Genomic DNA, 15,026 nt, shown 5'->3' with positions numbered 1-15,026 from the left:
ATGTAATCATATTGGTCTATGTTACAAGTAAGCTAAGGCTTTTGAATATCTCTGGGGGCTAAAAATATATTTTGTGTGGTGGGAGTGGAATTTTAGTTATATAAGAATTATGTTAATTTTCTCTTATTACCTGGATTTGGATTATATTAGTAAATAGATAACTAGATATATTCTAGAACCAGTCAGTGCATGTTGGGGAGCAAATGGGGAGGGTTTACTCAGCAGTACTTTCCTTTAGTTTGGTCATGAAAAGAGAATTGCTTTATGTAAATTGTTCTTACTGGCGCCAGCTAGCTGTAACTGCAGTCTGGCTGTGCTACGGCAGCAAATAATATGTGTCATGGATTTTCTGTTTGGAATGTATAAGAATTCAGCCTTTTGGACTGAAAGAACAGAGTTGATGCATTAGAATAGGAGTAGTGAGACCACAATTGACGGTGAATATGTGGAATAGTGAGAAGCTATAAGCCTTTTAAGCTGTTAGTTCTGCTTTTATAGATTTATACCTATTGATGCTATTGGGTAATATGTGGGAGGTACTTAACTGCACACAGTTGCTGCAGACCTAATAGTTGGCAGCATAGAAAGCAGTACAAAGAATTCTGATTCTAGGCATTTTCACTTGAAACAGTCATTTTGAAGATATACTTTATGTGTTCTGTGAGCTTCATTGACATACTGTCTTGACGTTTTCTGGCTTTTGTGGCTAATGGGATGTTTGCTGCACAAACTACACAACAGATGTAAACCACTGTTTGAAAGGAATTTTAATATGTAGCCACCTACTATATTCCTGTTTCTTTTTTTATGAATATGAACCAAACAAGAAATTTAGACTCAAGAAGCCTGACCTAGAAGTCTGCATTAAGCTTTTAATGTTTATACAAATGAATTAAATAGCAGTGGTTTACAGAAGAGGAAGTCCTTTTCACAGTATCAAGCTGCCCACAGGTAAGAGATTCAGGTCCTTTTTCTGTGACACCTCCCTAACTCCCAGGTTTTATATTTCTCTCTCACCATTGAGAAGTTTTAAAAAATTTGTTTGTTTTTAGTTCTAGTGATAACAAGATTGGTAGGTCTTTTAATGTTAACTATTCAGGAGATTTTGAATGCCATATTTGAATTTGGTCTTTTAAAAAAATGTCATTTTTATTTTCTCAAATTTTCTCGCATCTGAATTGAAATGAACTAGCAGTAGGCTTCATATATGAATATTACTCATGCATACAATATGTTCATATTACATAGAAATCGGTTGTAGGTCTTTTTTCATTATAGTCTGTTACTATAGTCTCAGTTGTAGTGACACCAACTGGTATGTGCAGAGATGACATTTTGTAACCTTACCTAACTATAAAATTTTAATTTAAATTTACCACTTTTAATTCACCATTACAAATCATAGTGCTTGTTCTTTTACTTTAGGCTCATTGATATTAGATAATTTGAATTTATACATGTAACGTGGTTAAGTTTTCTGGTTCTACCCTTATTCTTCCTATTTCCACATATTTAAACTTATTACCATTTTAGCAAAGTGAATTGAAAGCATCTCAAATGAATCTATTATTTTATTTCTTAAACTGAGTTAAGGGTATATAGGCACTTGTTATTCTTTTTTTGTATGCCTGAAATACTGTATACAGAAAAACAAAATCCCATTGAAATAAAAATAAAGCACTATATAAGATAAAGAATATATTACCACTACTGTGAAGATATCAGGGTATATGCTTATAAAGAAATGCAAGTATGTGTGTTCATTCATATCAGTAAGGCCAGAGATGAAATATATTACTGATTGATGTAAGAAGGGGGAATAGGTGTGAGGAGTTAAGTGAGTAGGATAAAGAGAAGAGTGGTAGTGGGGTTAGTTTAGAGAAGTGGAAGAAAGGAATTATGTTAGCTCTTTGCTTTTTACCTTCCTCTTTAGAAGTTAAGCAGCAGCCTCTTTCTGTAATCTTAAAGTGTTAGTTTTAGGTGGGACTTCCAGTTCTCTAGCTTCTGAAGGGCAATTGGTCATTTATTACTACATGGTTGTGTACTTTAAAACTGGGGCCAGATATGATATAAGCTGCACTTCATGTTCAGGGACACATGCTGTTGTTACTTTTTGCCTTTTGACAGTGTTGCTTGGATTTAAAAAAAAGTTGTGTTAACGTATATTCCATTAAACTATAGAAATGTATGTGTTTTTGTGTGTTTTATCTCAGTAAACTATTTCAGTATGATTGGTTAATGGTGATAGTAGAAAGAAACCAATTTTGCTTAATATGTTTGAGGTCATGCTTCTCTCATGTATGTGTGTAGGACATACATGTCTGAAAACAGGGAAATGTTTTTTGAAACTTCTCTTGAGCCTTTATATTGTTTGGAAGAATATTGGGCTGGGTAGATAATTGAGATGGACTGTTTTTACATATAGAAAAAAAGGAAAGGAGTTGTTAGACGAAAACAGGAATTTATTGAATGCTATTAAATAGCAAAGGAAGATAAGGGAAAGTAGGACAGAAGTGTATTTTGTGTATAGACAAACCTAAAAAGAAGCATGTAGGATCTTGAGACTATTGAAATTGAGTGCGAGTGATCCAAATTTGGGGGTTTAAAGTTTTTAGTTTTTATATTACTGTTAGATAATAAAATTTATTTAGCAAGTAATGTATAATCACAAAATCTTTGAAATGAAATGAACCTAAGTGGTCAGGAGTCTAATATTGCACTTTGCACAGGAATCTACTGTTTGATATTCCTGACAGGTAATTATCTAGTTTCTGCTTCAACATTTCTACTGACAGAAGGGAGAGTCTATAATTTCTTAAGGCAGTTCCTTCTTTTGTTGGGCATCTGAACAAATTAACATTTGTTGATTTTGAGATGAAGTTGCCTTTCATTATTTTTATTTTTGCCTCCCATAGCCCCTGTCTGTCTATCTGTATCTCATTCTCTTTTTCTGTATCTGTATGTCTTTTACTTGACAGATTTGTACTATTTAAAGACAGCCCATTAAAATGTCTTTGTTTTCTAGGCTAAATATCCTCCATTTTTTCCAGTTACTTTTCTTACAACATGTTCCAGATTAGCATGTTCATCCTCTCAGTCTACAGTTATTAAAACTTCGAAGTCATTCCCTTGCTATACATTCTAAGAAGTGACAATTAAAAAAAAGTCCTTCTTTATCTGTTATGCTCAGAACCAAACATAATACTTTAAAAATATCCCCCTTCTCCTTGACTATATGCTTGTTCTGCAGTTTAACTTTACATTAACATTTTTGGCAGCCACCTTGCACAGTTGAATTTTTTGAGTTTGCAGTGAGTTAAAATCCCTCAGTCTTTATATTCCATTGATAACCTTTAATATACTTGAATATTTGAACTAAGTATATTATATTTATAGTTATATCTCCCTCGTAATTTCTAATATTGTCTGTGTATTATGCTTTCTCTGGATCTTCTATGATAAATTTCCCTCATTTTTTGTTTTGTTTTTTTGACACAGGATCTTGCTCTGTCACCCGCTCTAGAGTGCAGTAGTATGATCATAGCTCACTACAACCTCAAACTCCTGGGCTCAACTGATTCTCCTGGCTCAGCCTCCTGAGTAGTTAGGTTTACAGACAACCGCTGCCATGCTGTGCTAATTAAAAAAAATTGTTTTTTGTATAGATGGAGGTCTTGCTGTGTTGCCCAGGCTCCTGGGCTCAAGTAGTTCTCCTGCCTTGGCATCCCAAAGTTCTAGGATTACAGATGTGAGCCACTATGCCTGGCTTAAATTTCCTCCATTTTAATAGCCTTTTCAAAGAACTAGATTTTGGTTTCATTCATTGCTTGCTATTTTGTTGGGTCTTTTCTTATAATTTTCTTTTATTGTATATTTCCTTGCTTTGTGATTATACTTTTTTGCCTTAAATAGTGTTTTTGACTTTGTATTTTTTTGTTAAGATATGCATTTGAGACTATCAGTTTTCATCTGAGTATCGTAGTTGAACTCCCTAGATTGTATTCTGCTAGTGCTTTGTTGTTACTATTTTACCACTGATTTCTGCCTTAATCTAAAAGGTTTAAAAAATTGTTTTTTTTTTTTTTTAATTTATAGGGAGACAACTGTCTCTCGTCTTTTTGGTATATCTAACTTTATTAATTATGGCAATGGAGTATGGCCTGGTGTGATTTTTTTTCTTTGGTTTTTTTGTTTGTTTTTTGAATTTATTAAGATTTTCTTCTCATCATATACATAGTCAGTATTCATGTATGTGGAGTGTATTTGTGAAAAATTTATATTTTGGGTTTATTGAGTATGTACAATATTTTTTATTCTAAATGTTATTTGGAACATGCATTCTTTATTTTCTTTATCTGAAGATTTTAGAAAAAGGCATGTTTATCTCTGATTGTGGATTTATTAGTTTCTTCCTGAATTCTTTAAACCTGTTTTTGCTTTATGTGATTTTAAGTGATATTATTTAGGCACATTAAAGATACACATCTCTAGTGGATTGTACTTTTTTTTTTTAAGACAGAGTCTCACTTTGTTGCCCAGGCTAGAGTGAGTGCCCTGGTGTCAGCCTAGCTCACAGCAACCTCAAACTCCTGGGCTCAAGCAGTCCTGCTGCCTCAGCCTCCCGAGTAGCTGGAATTACAGGCATGCGCCACCATGCCCGGCTAATTTTTTCTGTATATATTAGTTGGCCAATTAATTTCTTTCTATTTATAGTATAGACAGGGTCTTGCTCTTGCTCAAGCTGGTTTCGAACTCCTGACCTCGAGCAATCCGCCCTCCTCAGCCTTCCAGAGTGCTAGGATTACAGGCGTGAGCCACTGCGCCCTTTTTTTGTCCCATTATATGATTTTCAATTTGAATTCTTTTTAAATATGTTTTTTTTTTTTTTTTTTGAGACAGAGTCTCACTTTGTTGCCCAGGCTAGAGTGAGTGCCGTGGCATCAGCCTGGCTCACAGCAACCTCAATCTCCAGGGCTCAGCGATCCTACTGCCTCAGCCTCCCGAGTAGCTGGGACTACAGGCATGCGCCACCATGCCCGGCTAATTTTTTCTGTATATATTTTTAGTTGGTCAATTAATTTGTTTCTATTTTTGGTAGAGACAGGGTCTCGCTCAGGCTGGTTTCGAACTCCTGACCTTGAGCAATCCGCCCGCCTCGGCCTCCCAAAGTGCTAGGATTACAGGCGTGAGCCACCGCGCCCGGCCTAAATATGTTTTATATAGATTTTATATATATACCCCTACCCTCTTTTTGGGTTAGCATTTGCCTAATACATCATTTTTTATCCCTAAATTTTTAACTTTTCTATGCTACTTTATTATAAGGTGTGTCTCTTGTTTATCATACATATATAATGACATTTTTGTCATTTGACCCATCTTGAAACTTGCCAGGTTTTTCTGTGATTGATAGTTTTATTTCTGTCACATATTCTGCAACCCTTAAATCTGCTAATGACTCCTATGTTGTAATTATCTGGGACAGATAACTTATTTATAATAAAGATGATTCAGCCTCAATTATTTTAGGCTGCCCATGAGTTTTTCTTATATTTTGGAGCTTTGCTGGTTTACTTATCTGAGATCCTTCTTAGGGTCTTTTGCTGTTTTGTACCTGTAATATAACTTCATATAATTGTTTTAGCAAGAGTGTCTTTTCTCTGTCTTTGCTTGGAATTAATATCTTTATTTCTCCATTCTTGCTTATAGTTTAGCTAGCAATAGAATTCCAGGGTAAAGATAACTTTTCCCCTGAACTTTGAGGGTATTTGTCATTTTTGTTTAGCATTCAGTATTGCTGATGACAAGTCTGATGTCAGTTTAGTTCTTATTCCTTTGTAGTTAAATGATGTTTTTTACTGTCTTCTAAATTACTAATATTTCCTTATATTGACTTTCTGAAATCTTATATCTAGGTGTCAAAAATTTCTATTTTGCTCGTTTTAATTTAGTCTGTTTTGGTATTCAGTAGTCCTTTATTATTGGAAAACTTGTACATTTTTTTCAGCTCTCTGAATTTGTTTTAATCTTTTCCCTCCTTTTTTTCTTGGTTGTTTTTTCCTAAAATTCCTTTTAAGTGAAAGTTGTCACTTCTAAGTATATCCCCCATGTCTCTTAGCTTGTATGTTCTTCTGGGCTTGATTAACTAGGTCACTACAACTGTGTTCATATAGTTCATATAGCTCATATTTTGAATTTCTAAGATTTCAGATTGATTTCTTTTTATATCTACTCGTTATTGTGGGCAAAATAGGATCTCACACACTTTGAGGATTTTTTAAATATACTATTTTAAAATGTCTTGTGTTCATTCTACACTGACTACTAATTTGCTTGTGCTTTTGTGGGCTTTGGCAGCCTAATCTTTTTCTTTTTGGAGGGTTCTTGGTTATATTTTTTTCTGTATTTGAGATTTCCTATTTTATTTTAGTTGGATGCTAATGATTCAGATGATTATGAGGGATGGGGAAGTGGTACTTGATGTACATGGGATATGCTGGTAATTTGTCATTTGGATGGTAGCTTCCTTGTCTCTTCTGAGGCATAGTATTTGTGTCAGTCACTTCCCCAACTACTTTCATAAATGACACTGCTACCTTGGCCTAGCACTAGCATGGAAGAGAGAAAGTCTGATGAATTTAACTGTTCAAACACAATTATATGAATGTTTTCATGTGACAATTTAAACTGGCGTATCAGGTCTAAGCTAAAGCTATATTTATATCTCCTTGTCTTTACACAGTGAACTGCTTTAACTAGTTTGACATTTATCCTTCTAGATTTTAAAAATATCATTTGGGTGCCTATGTACATGTTTAGATTTTTTTGTATATTTAAAAATGTAATGGCATAAATACAGGAAACATTTATTGACCGGTTATATAACTACTTTCTATTTATGTCATTTAATTCCCATAGCATTTCTATTAGGACATATGTTATCAGCATCAATTTCATAGATGAGGATACTGAGGCAAGGAGAGGATATATATCTTGGACAGGTAACTTTACCAGGAAACGATAGTATTGGTGTTTAAAAAGATATGTCTAGCCTCAGAGTTTGTACTTTTAATTACTAAGAGTTGTGCCACTGATTTTTTTTTTTTGTACATGTAATATTTTTTATTCCTCAGAGAGTTTTTTTATGGCCATGAAAGGGATCTACATTTTAGAAAACTCCTTAATGTTCTTTAGTGTGGATGCTCCAGTAGATTTTTAAAACTTTTCTCTTAGTGGTAGATACTAAGTTTTTTTGTTTTTTTGCTATTATAGTACAGCAGTGGGCATCTTGATACATTCTCTTGTAAAACATGCTAGTATATCTTAAGATGCCTTAAAGTGCCTTTGCTGACAGTGATGAACAGTTCCTGCTTTTCTGTCCTTAAAAATGGTTATGACAGTTAACTCTTCTACTACCAGTATGAAGCTACTCACTTCTATACATTAACACTCACCACAAATAGCTACCAATCTGATGTATAAAAATGTATTTTATCTTTTTTGTTTTGTCTTTCTCTGATTATTAGTGAAGTTGAATGTCTTTTCTTATATTTGTTGTTTAAGAATTGTCTTTTGGCCGGGCGCGGTGGCTCACGCCTGTAATCCTAGCACTCTGGGAGGCCGAGGCGGGCGGATTGCTCGAGGTCAGGAGTTCGAAATCAGCCTGAGCAAGAGCGAGACCCCGTCTCTACTATAAGTAGAAAGAAATTAATTGGCCAACTAATATATATAGAAAAAATTAGCTGGGCATGGTGGCGCATGCCTGTAATCCCAGCTACTCAGGAGGCTGAGGCAGTAGGATTGCTTGAGCCCAGGAGATTGAGGTTGCTGTGAGTGAGGCTGACGCCATGGCACTCACTCTAGCCTGGGCAACAAAGCGAGACTGTGTCTCAAAAAAAAAAAAAAAAAAAAGAATTGTCTTTTGATGTTTATTTTTCTTTTGAATTATTTGTTTTTTTAATTCACTGATAGATGTTCTTTTTTATTCTGGATATTAATCCTAGATAATTATGCCTTTTGTTTTTTCAAGTGTTTCTCAAAATTTGTGGGTATCTGGAGTACTTTCTGTGCCTTTGAAATTTTCCATTATTTTATATCTAGTCTGTTTGATACTGTACTCATATACTCACCTGCTGTTTTGATCCATTCTCAACCATTCATTTCAAAATCCATTTCTTCCTTATTAATTTGTGATACTTTGTCATATTTTCTTTTATTGTTTGTCTTTGTCTTTTGGATAATTCTGTTGTACTCATTTTTAAAATACTTATGATAATTTTTGCTCTGTCATGTGCTCTCACATACGAGAGGGCAAACATCATTTTTCATTACTTTTGATTTCAATTTTTTTCCTATATTTAGCATTCTTTCCCTTATAGATTAAAGTTTGTCATGTTACAGAATAGCTAAGTGAAGTTTTCTTAGAATTGCTTTTAATAAATTTTATCCAGTAAGTTCAGATCCTAGCTAGGCAAAAAAGAAAAAAAATTATCCAGGAAGAACTGATTTTTTTTTTTTTTTTACATTGAGTCTTAGCTCTAATATTTTATAAGAGACGTCTAATATTTAGCATATTTTCTTACCTCTGTTAATTTTTTTTCATATAAATGGTTCTGGATGCCTTTTTCTTGCAATTCTGAATGTTTTCTTTATTTTATCTCCTATTTGAGCTCTTACTACTTTGGTCAGGATTTCTGTAACAATATTGAATATAGTATCACACTCTTTGTTTTTGCCTTTAATAGAAATGCCTATATCACTTTACCACTACATATGAAGTTTCCTGTTGGTTTAAAGTGATTTTTATCAGATTAAAGAGCAATTTACGTTTTTAATTTTTATTTCCATCAGTGGATATTGAAAGATACTTAGTGCCTTTTCAATTTCTGTTGAAAAATGACAGTTAATTTTTGTAACCCTTTGGGGTTATCAATAAATTTCCTAATACACCCATTTTTTAAGTTGCTTAACATTGAAAAATAGTACTATTTGGGTTGAAAAGTTATTTTTTAGTAGTTAACCAGGTATATAAGGGTAAAGGAATTTGAAGAAAATATATAATTTGTCCCCTGGTCTTAAAGATCTAAGAGTCACAACCAGTTCCCACAAACTGCTCTCCTAGTCTCTCTTAAGTGCTGTTCTTTGCCCAATATGTATATTGAATTGATTGTTGTGCTGTTGACAGTGATGTGGCTGATAGAATTTTTTTCTGTTTATAGTAGAATAGCTTCAGAGTCATTATCTCAACATATGAAGTGTAATAAAAAATTTAAAAGAGAAATACAGTATTTGGAAATACCAAAACAGGTCCTAGATCTGAATTTGTGAACCCTTGAAAGAGCTTAGTTATCTGTACCAGGTGGCTTATTCCATTTCTTACTGAATTTCCTTGTGAGTTTTTTTCCTTTTTTTTTTCCTCCTTTCCCCCTCCCCTCTTTCATTCCTATCCTCTCCCCCTCCCCCTCTTCTACCACCCCCATGTTCTTTTTTAAATTCTGGAGGCTCTAGGCTCAGTTAAATAATATTTTCATGTGGCAGATAGCCAGATTTCCAATAGCCCTGAACTCAGCATGCTGCTGTTGCTTAGCAACTACTTGTGAAGTCTTGTGACTATAACTGAATTATAAATAGGGTTATGAGCAGAAGTGCCATTGAAATTGAGATTGGAAAGAAAGGCATACTCTTCCTCCCCCATTTGTATTGAATGATTTTTTTTTTTTTAATGCAGAGTGAGTTTTCAGAAATCTGGGTCATAAAAATTGGGAGTACTAACCCTATTAGAAAGACAACAGGGCTCTGTAGAGGTCTTGTTTGCAATTACACATTTGAAAACATTTTTTGGTTACTAGGATTAAACAGTCTGTAATGAAGACATGGCAGTTAATTGAAATCACAGAACTTCTAATTTTCATGGTCCTACATGTAGAAAAATATCCATACATTGTATTACTGCCTGTATTTCTCTTCCACATGTATATTCAAATCTACATAAAGTAGCACTTTATTATTAGACTATATTTTTATACTTTTAATCACACCGTTTCTTTGGAGTAGCTTAAAAATTGTCTTATAATAATGACCAGGTATGCATTCGATGAATATCGAATACATGAATAAATCTATCTGTCTTTGCCATTGTTTATAGAGCAATGCATTTTGGGGTGGAATTTATTAAAATGTTATTAGGGAACCAAAACTTGAAGCATTCTTTAAGGTCTTCTGATTTAATTTTTTTATATTTCTAATGGAAAACTTTAGACCTAAAGATGTTAAATGATTTGCCTAAGATCTCTCATACCTAGTCTGTGTTTTTTTTTTCCATCTGTCTCTCTTGTGGATACTTATTTTATCTCTCTCTTTTTTTGCACTCATATTTCATCAGTTTACACAGAATTTAATTGAATTCTGTAATTTATAATAAAAATGTACTACTGAATTCAGTAACAAGCACAACTCATGGACAGGTTTAGTTGAGAGCTGAAGAATGTGAACTATCAGTATTTATGGGTATCAATGAATACATTTGTAGAACTGATGGGGAACATTGGCTCATTTGGTATGATAATTAGGATGAGAGAGATTAAGAGAATTTCCAGAGTATAGTATTTCTTGGTCATAGCTCTACAGATGTTTTTAGGTTCTAAAAGATAAAACTAAGTGGTAATTTTTGGTTTTGGATAAAAGAAACTGTATTTTCTTAAAATACATCATAAACTTTTGATAATACCGTCTAACGGCATAACCTATGAAACTAAGCCAATTACAAGCATTGGCCAGAAATAAGGAGATTGTATTCTTGCATTGTTGCTAGGAAAATTTTAGAGTGGGAACATAATATTTTTTCTTTTGCTCCCAGAGGAGATGCTGGTCTATTCCTTGTTGTATGCCCAGTAGAGATCTTGCTATCAAAAGCATATTTTTTTTGGAAGGTCTACCTTAAGAAAGATGTAGATTTATAAACAGAATTGGCTGGAAAAATTGTGGTAAAAATAATTTTAATTAAATTTTCAAGGAGGGATAACCAGCAATATTGTTCTGCTATAGAAAAGAAAAATAGTTGGTACAAAGTTTCCTTCAGAATCTGGAAGAGGATTAAGGTTATTTCTTTAGTTATGTTTGTTATTAAAGTTAGACTTCTATATACAAAGGTTAGGGCCTCAAAACATCTGACTCTCAGCTGCCATTTTGAACTCCTGTGGGATTTTTATTTTATTTTTTTTAGTGTGGGGAGGGGTAGAAGGGGAGAGAAGAGAATAGAGATTCAGGATGATATTTCTGGAACTCTCTAAATTTCCCTAGGGCATTTTAGTTACTCATACTAATTGTTCTAAAGTGCCCTGATTATTCACTTCCCCACAAATTCTGATTGGTATGTGATGTGTGACTACTTGAATAATATTCTGCAAACATCATGCTTTTTCATTTTTTTTGGAAACAAAACTGGCCAAGATAAGTAAAAAACTTTTAGAAAAACATTTTAACTGCTTTAGATACTACTTAAGAAAATATGAAGTGCTGAGACTTACATTTAAGGTGATATTTGATATCTGGGATTATTAAAGAATTTTCTCACTTGTGCTTTATTAGCAGTATTTGGTATATTTATTTGTGATATATTTTCCTACTAATTGTAACTCATAGGTTGATTCATACTGTTTTTTTTTCGGTGATGAGGACAATAGTTTATTTTTTTAGATAAGTAAACAAGATTTATATAAATATAAGATTTAAGATATTTTAAAGATATAAATACAGTTGAATTAGATTCTGGATGTTCATCACATATGAATATAACATTAAGGGAAAGAAAGCTGCTTCTCATGTAGACCAATGTTTAAAATAACAGCATTTATGTTTTTAAAAGTTTGGTTAAACCTAATTTTAAAATGTAACCACTGTTAGACGTTTAGATTAAAAAGAGTATTTGTTAATAGATTGATTATTTAATTTTTTTTTTTTTTTGAGACAGTCTGACGCTGTCACCTGGGCTAGAGTGCCCGTGGTGTCAGCTTAGCTCACAGCAACCTCAAACTCCTGGGCTCAGGCGATCCTCCTGCCTCAGCCTCCCAAGTAGCTGGGACTACACACATGCACCGCCATGCCTGGCTAAGTTTTTCTATATATTTTAGTTGGCCAATTAATTTGTTTCTATTTTTAGTAGAAACAGGGTCTCGCTCTTGCTCAGGCTGGTCTTGAACTCCTGACCTTGAATGATCCTCCTGCCTCAGCCTTCTAGAGTGCTAAGATTACAGGCATGAACAACTGTGCCCAGCCTGATTATTTAATTTTTATCCTTCCTGTAGTAGAGCTTTTGTTACTTAAAACTGCTCTGTGTTCCTGTTTTTTTTCCCAATAGAAATCATTTTATTATTTTCAGATATCTTTTTTTTTTTAATAGACAAGTTCTTGCTTTGTCACCTGGGCTAGAGTGCGGTGATATCATCATAGCTCATATAACCTCAGATTCCTGGGCTAAAGAGATTCTCTTGCCTTAGCCTCCTGATTAGCTGGGACTACAGGCTAGAGACAGGTGTGTGTGTGGGGGTCCCCACTCTTGCTCAGGCTTGTCTCTAACTCCTGGCCTCAAGCAGTCCTCCTGCCTAGGCCTCCCAAAGTACTAGGACTACAGACATGAGCCTCTATGCCCAACCCCTATATGTTTTAAAGACATTGTTTTCAAGCTTTGTTCATGATCAAAATAGTCCATTACATATAATTTTCATATTAAGTGTTTAAACTTTTATAGTGTCATAATAAGAAAGGGTGTCAAATTAATATTTTAGGTCATGAAATGCAAGGCACATATTTTTTCCTCAAGAAAATAAAGTGTTTTGGTTGCTGGTTTTGCTCTTTTATACACATATATTCTAGGATTCATACTAGCATATTGTTTCTATTTTTAGGCTGTTGCCAGGCAGATTTAAAATTTCTCCTCTTATGTGGTTGCCCAACTTCTAGTTTCCTGATTGGTTACATGACCCTGCTTTCATTAGCCAACCATAGTGACTATGCAAATTGTATTTCAGTTTCTGTTGCTATGAAAGAACTGATAAGATGGCTGCAGGGGGCTCCCTTTGGGGTATGTTTTTTATTTTAAAGAGGGTTTTCATCATTATATAGTGATAAGCAAATGTAGATTTCTTTTAAAGGGGTATTTTATATTTGAAATGGAAAATCAAACTAAGCAAGCTTTATAAGCCTGAAAAATGCCTTTCTTTTGTCAGATTTGATTAATTTTAATGGTGCTATGTTTTGCCTCTTCTAGGCAATGTATCAATGGGTATATTTTATTACTTTTTATATGTAAACATGCCAGTATATTAATTTACAAGTTTGTTAAAGTGTCCTAGATTATTGTCTTTGCTTTCTAAGAGTTTTTTCACTTAAGAATTATTTTAGATGTCAGTTTTATTTTATAGTGTATCATTCTTTTAGCCAATATTTAGTAAGTATATCCTATGTTTCCAACACTGTGTAGCTCATTAATATATCAGAATACTTCCTCTTGTTCTTTTGTGAAATGACTTTAGAAGCACATCATAATGATATTATCATATTTAAGATGTTTTCTGACATCAAACCTTTGATACTTAAAGTGTATTAATCTTATACTAGGTACTTGGTAAAAAGTGCCAAGTATTTCATTAAACAATATGTAAATCTAAGCATTAGAGTCCATTTATAATAATTATTACTAAAAGGGTACCTTTAAAGTACTGGCAAATACAGTAAATGGTGGCAAGATAAGTCATCTGATTAAAGACAATATTGCTAAGATGTGTCAAAGCCATATGTAACTTTAGAAAGTTCAAGAAGTATATCTCATTTTAAAACAAATTTATCAGCATTAATTACATATAACCTTTTGATTATAGTACCGTCTTATAATAGAAGAGAATGTTTCTGTTTCAGTTGAGACTTTCTAGTCCTTCTGCTAAAAGATAGTTGCATTTTCCATGTGTAGAAGACTTTATTAATATTTGTACTTGGTGTATTCACCTGTATCATCCTCAGTACTACTTTTGGGCTTGTTTTGTCTTGTCTGGGTAACTCATGCCAATTACTAAAATCCTGCGAAATCAATATACTGTGGAATTATGTACCATTTAGGTCAGGGAAAAAGAGTAAGTGGCTTATCTAAGATGAGGAGACAGGGAACAAGGTTGGTGCTATTTAATGTATAATGCCTTTCATCACCGTTACAATTACAGATATACTTTTTGGCCTAGAAATGTGAACTCTTTAAGGTATACACCAACATTCAGTTCTCTTAGTATAGTTGTTTTGTCGATGTTGGAAGTGTGACTCAGTAGTGTTAAGAAGAAATGAAAGACAAAGACTCAACTGAAGTTCCATTTTTTAAAAATAATCAGGTTTATTGACATACAATTTACATTTCATACCACTAACCTGTTTAAAGTGTACAATTCAGTGATTTGTAGCATATTCACAGAGTTGTATAACCTTCACCACAATCAATGTTGTTAGAACATTCTCATTCCCCCATAAGGAAAAGCCTCTCCTTTTAGTAGCACCCTTTATTTCCTCCCAAACCCTATAATCCTAGGCAATCACTTAATCTCTTTTCTGTCTCAATGTATTTCCCTATTCTGGAAATTTCATATACGGTAGTCTCTTCTTATCTGCGGTTTTCTTTTCTGCTCTTTTAACTACTCATGGGCAACCACAGGTATATTACATAGAAAATTCCAGAAATAAACAACTCATAAATTTAAAATTTGGTGCAATTCTGATTAGCATGATAAAAATCTCATGCTGTCCTGCTCTGACCCACCCAGGATGTGAATCATCCTTTTGTCTAGCATGTTCAGTGTAGCCACAAGTATATGCTACCCACTCATTAGTCACTTAGGTTATTAGATTGGCTGTTTGAGGTATCACAGTGCTGTGTTCAAGTTACCTTTATTTTACTTAATAATGGAATAAGAGTAGTGATGCTGGCAATTTGAATATGCCAAAGAGAAGCTGTAAAGTGCTTCCTTTAATTGTAAGGGTTAAAGTTCTTG

General features: G+C 33.6%; 1 protein-coding gene across 7 annotated transcripts in view; it reads left to right on the top strand.

Annotated features, from left to right (window-relative positions):
- The window catches only part of ATF7IP (activating transcription factor 7 interacting protein), a 121,076-nt gene that overhangs the window by 24,384 nt on the left and 81,666 nt on the right, over positions 1–15,026 (top strand). For 2 of the 7 annotated variants that reach the window (XM_012753725.3, XM_012753724.3), the window contains exon 1: positions 8,598–13,078. The exons of the other annotated variants lie outside the window; for them this stretch is intronic. The gene's annotated coding sequence lies outside the window, so the exon portion shown is untranslated. Of the gene's footprint in view, positions 1–8,597; positions 13,079–15,026 lie in introns of those variants that run through there. 7 annotated transcript variants of the gene reach the window in all.

This window comes from Microcebus murinus, chromosome 10 (assembly GCF_040939455.1).
Source record: "Microcebus murinus isolate Inina chromosome 10, M.murinus_Inina_mat1.0, whole genome shotgun sequence".
NCBI lineage: Eukaryota > Metazoa > Chordata > Mammalia > Primates > Cheirogaleidae > Microcebus > Microcebus murinus.
The sequence above is the reverse complement of the archived record's forward strand: the minus strand, read 5'-3'. Positions and strand labels throughout refer to the sequence as shown.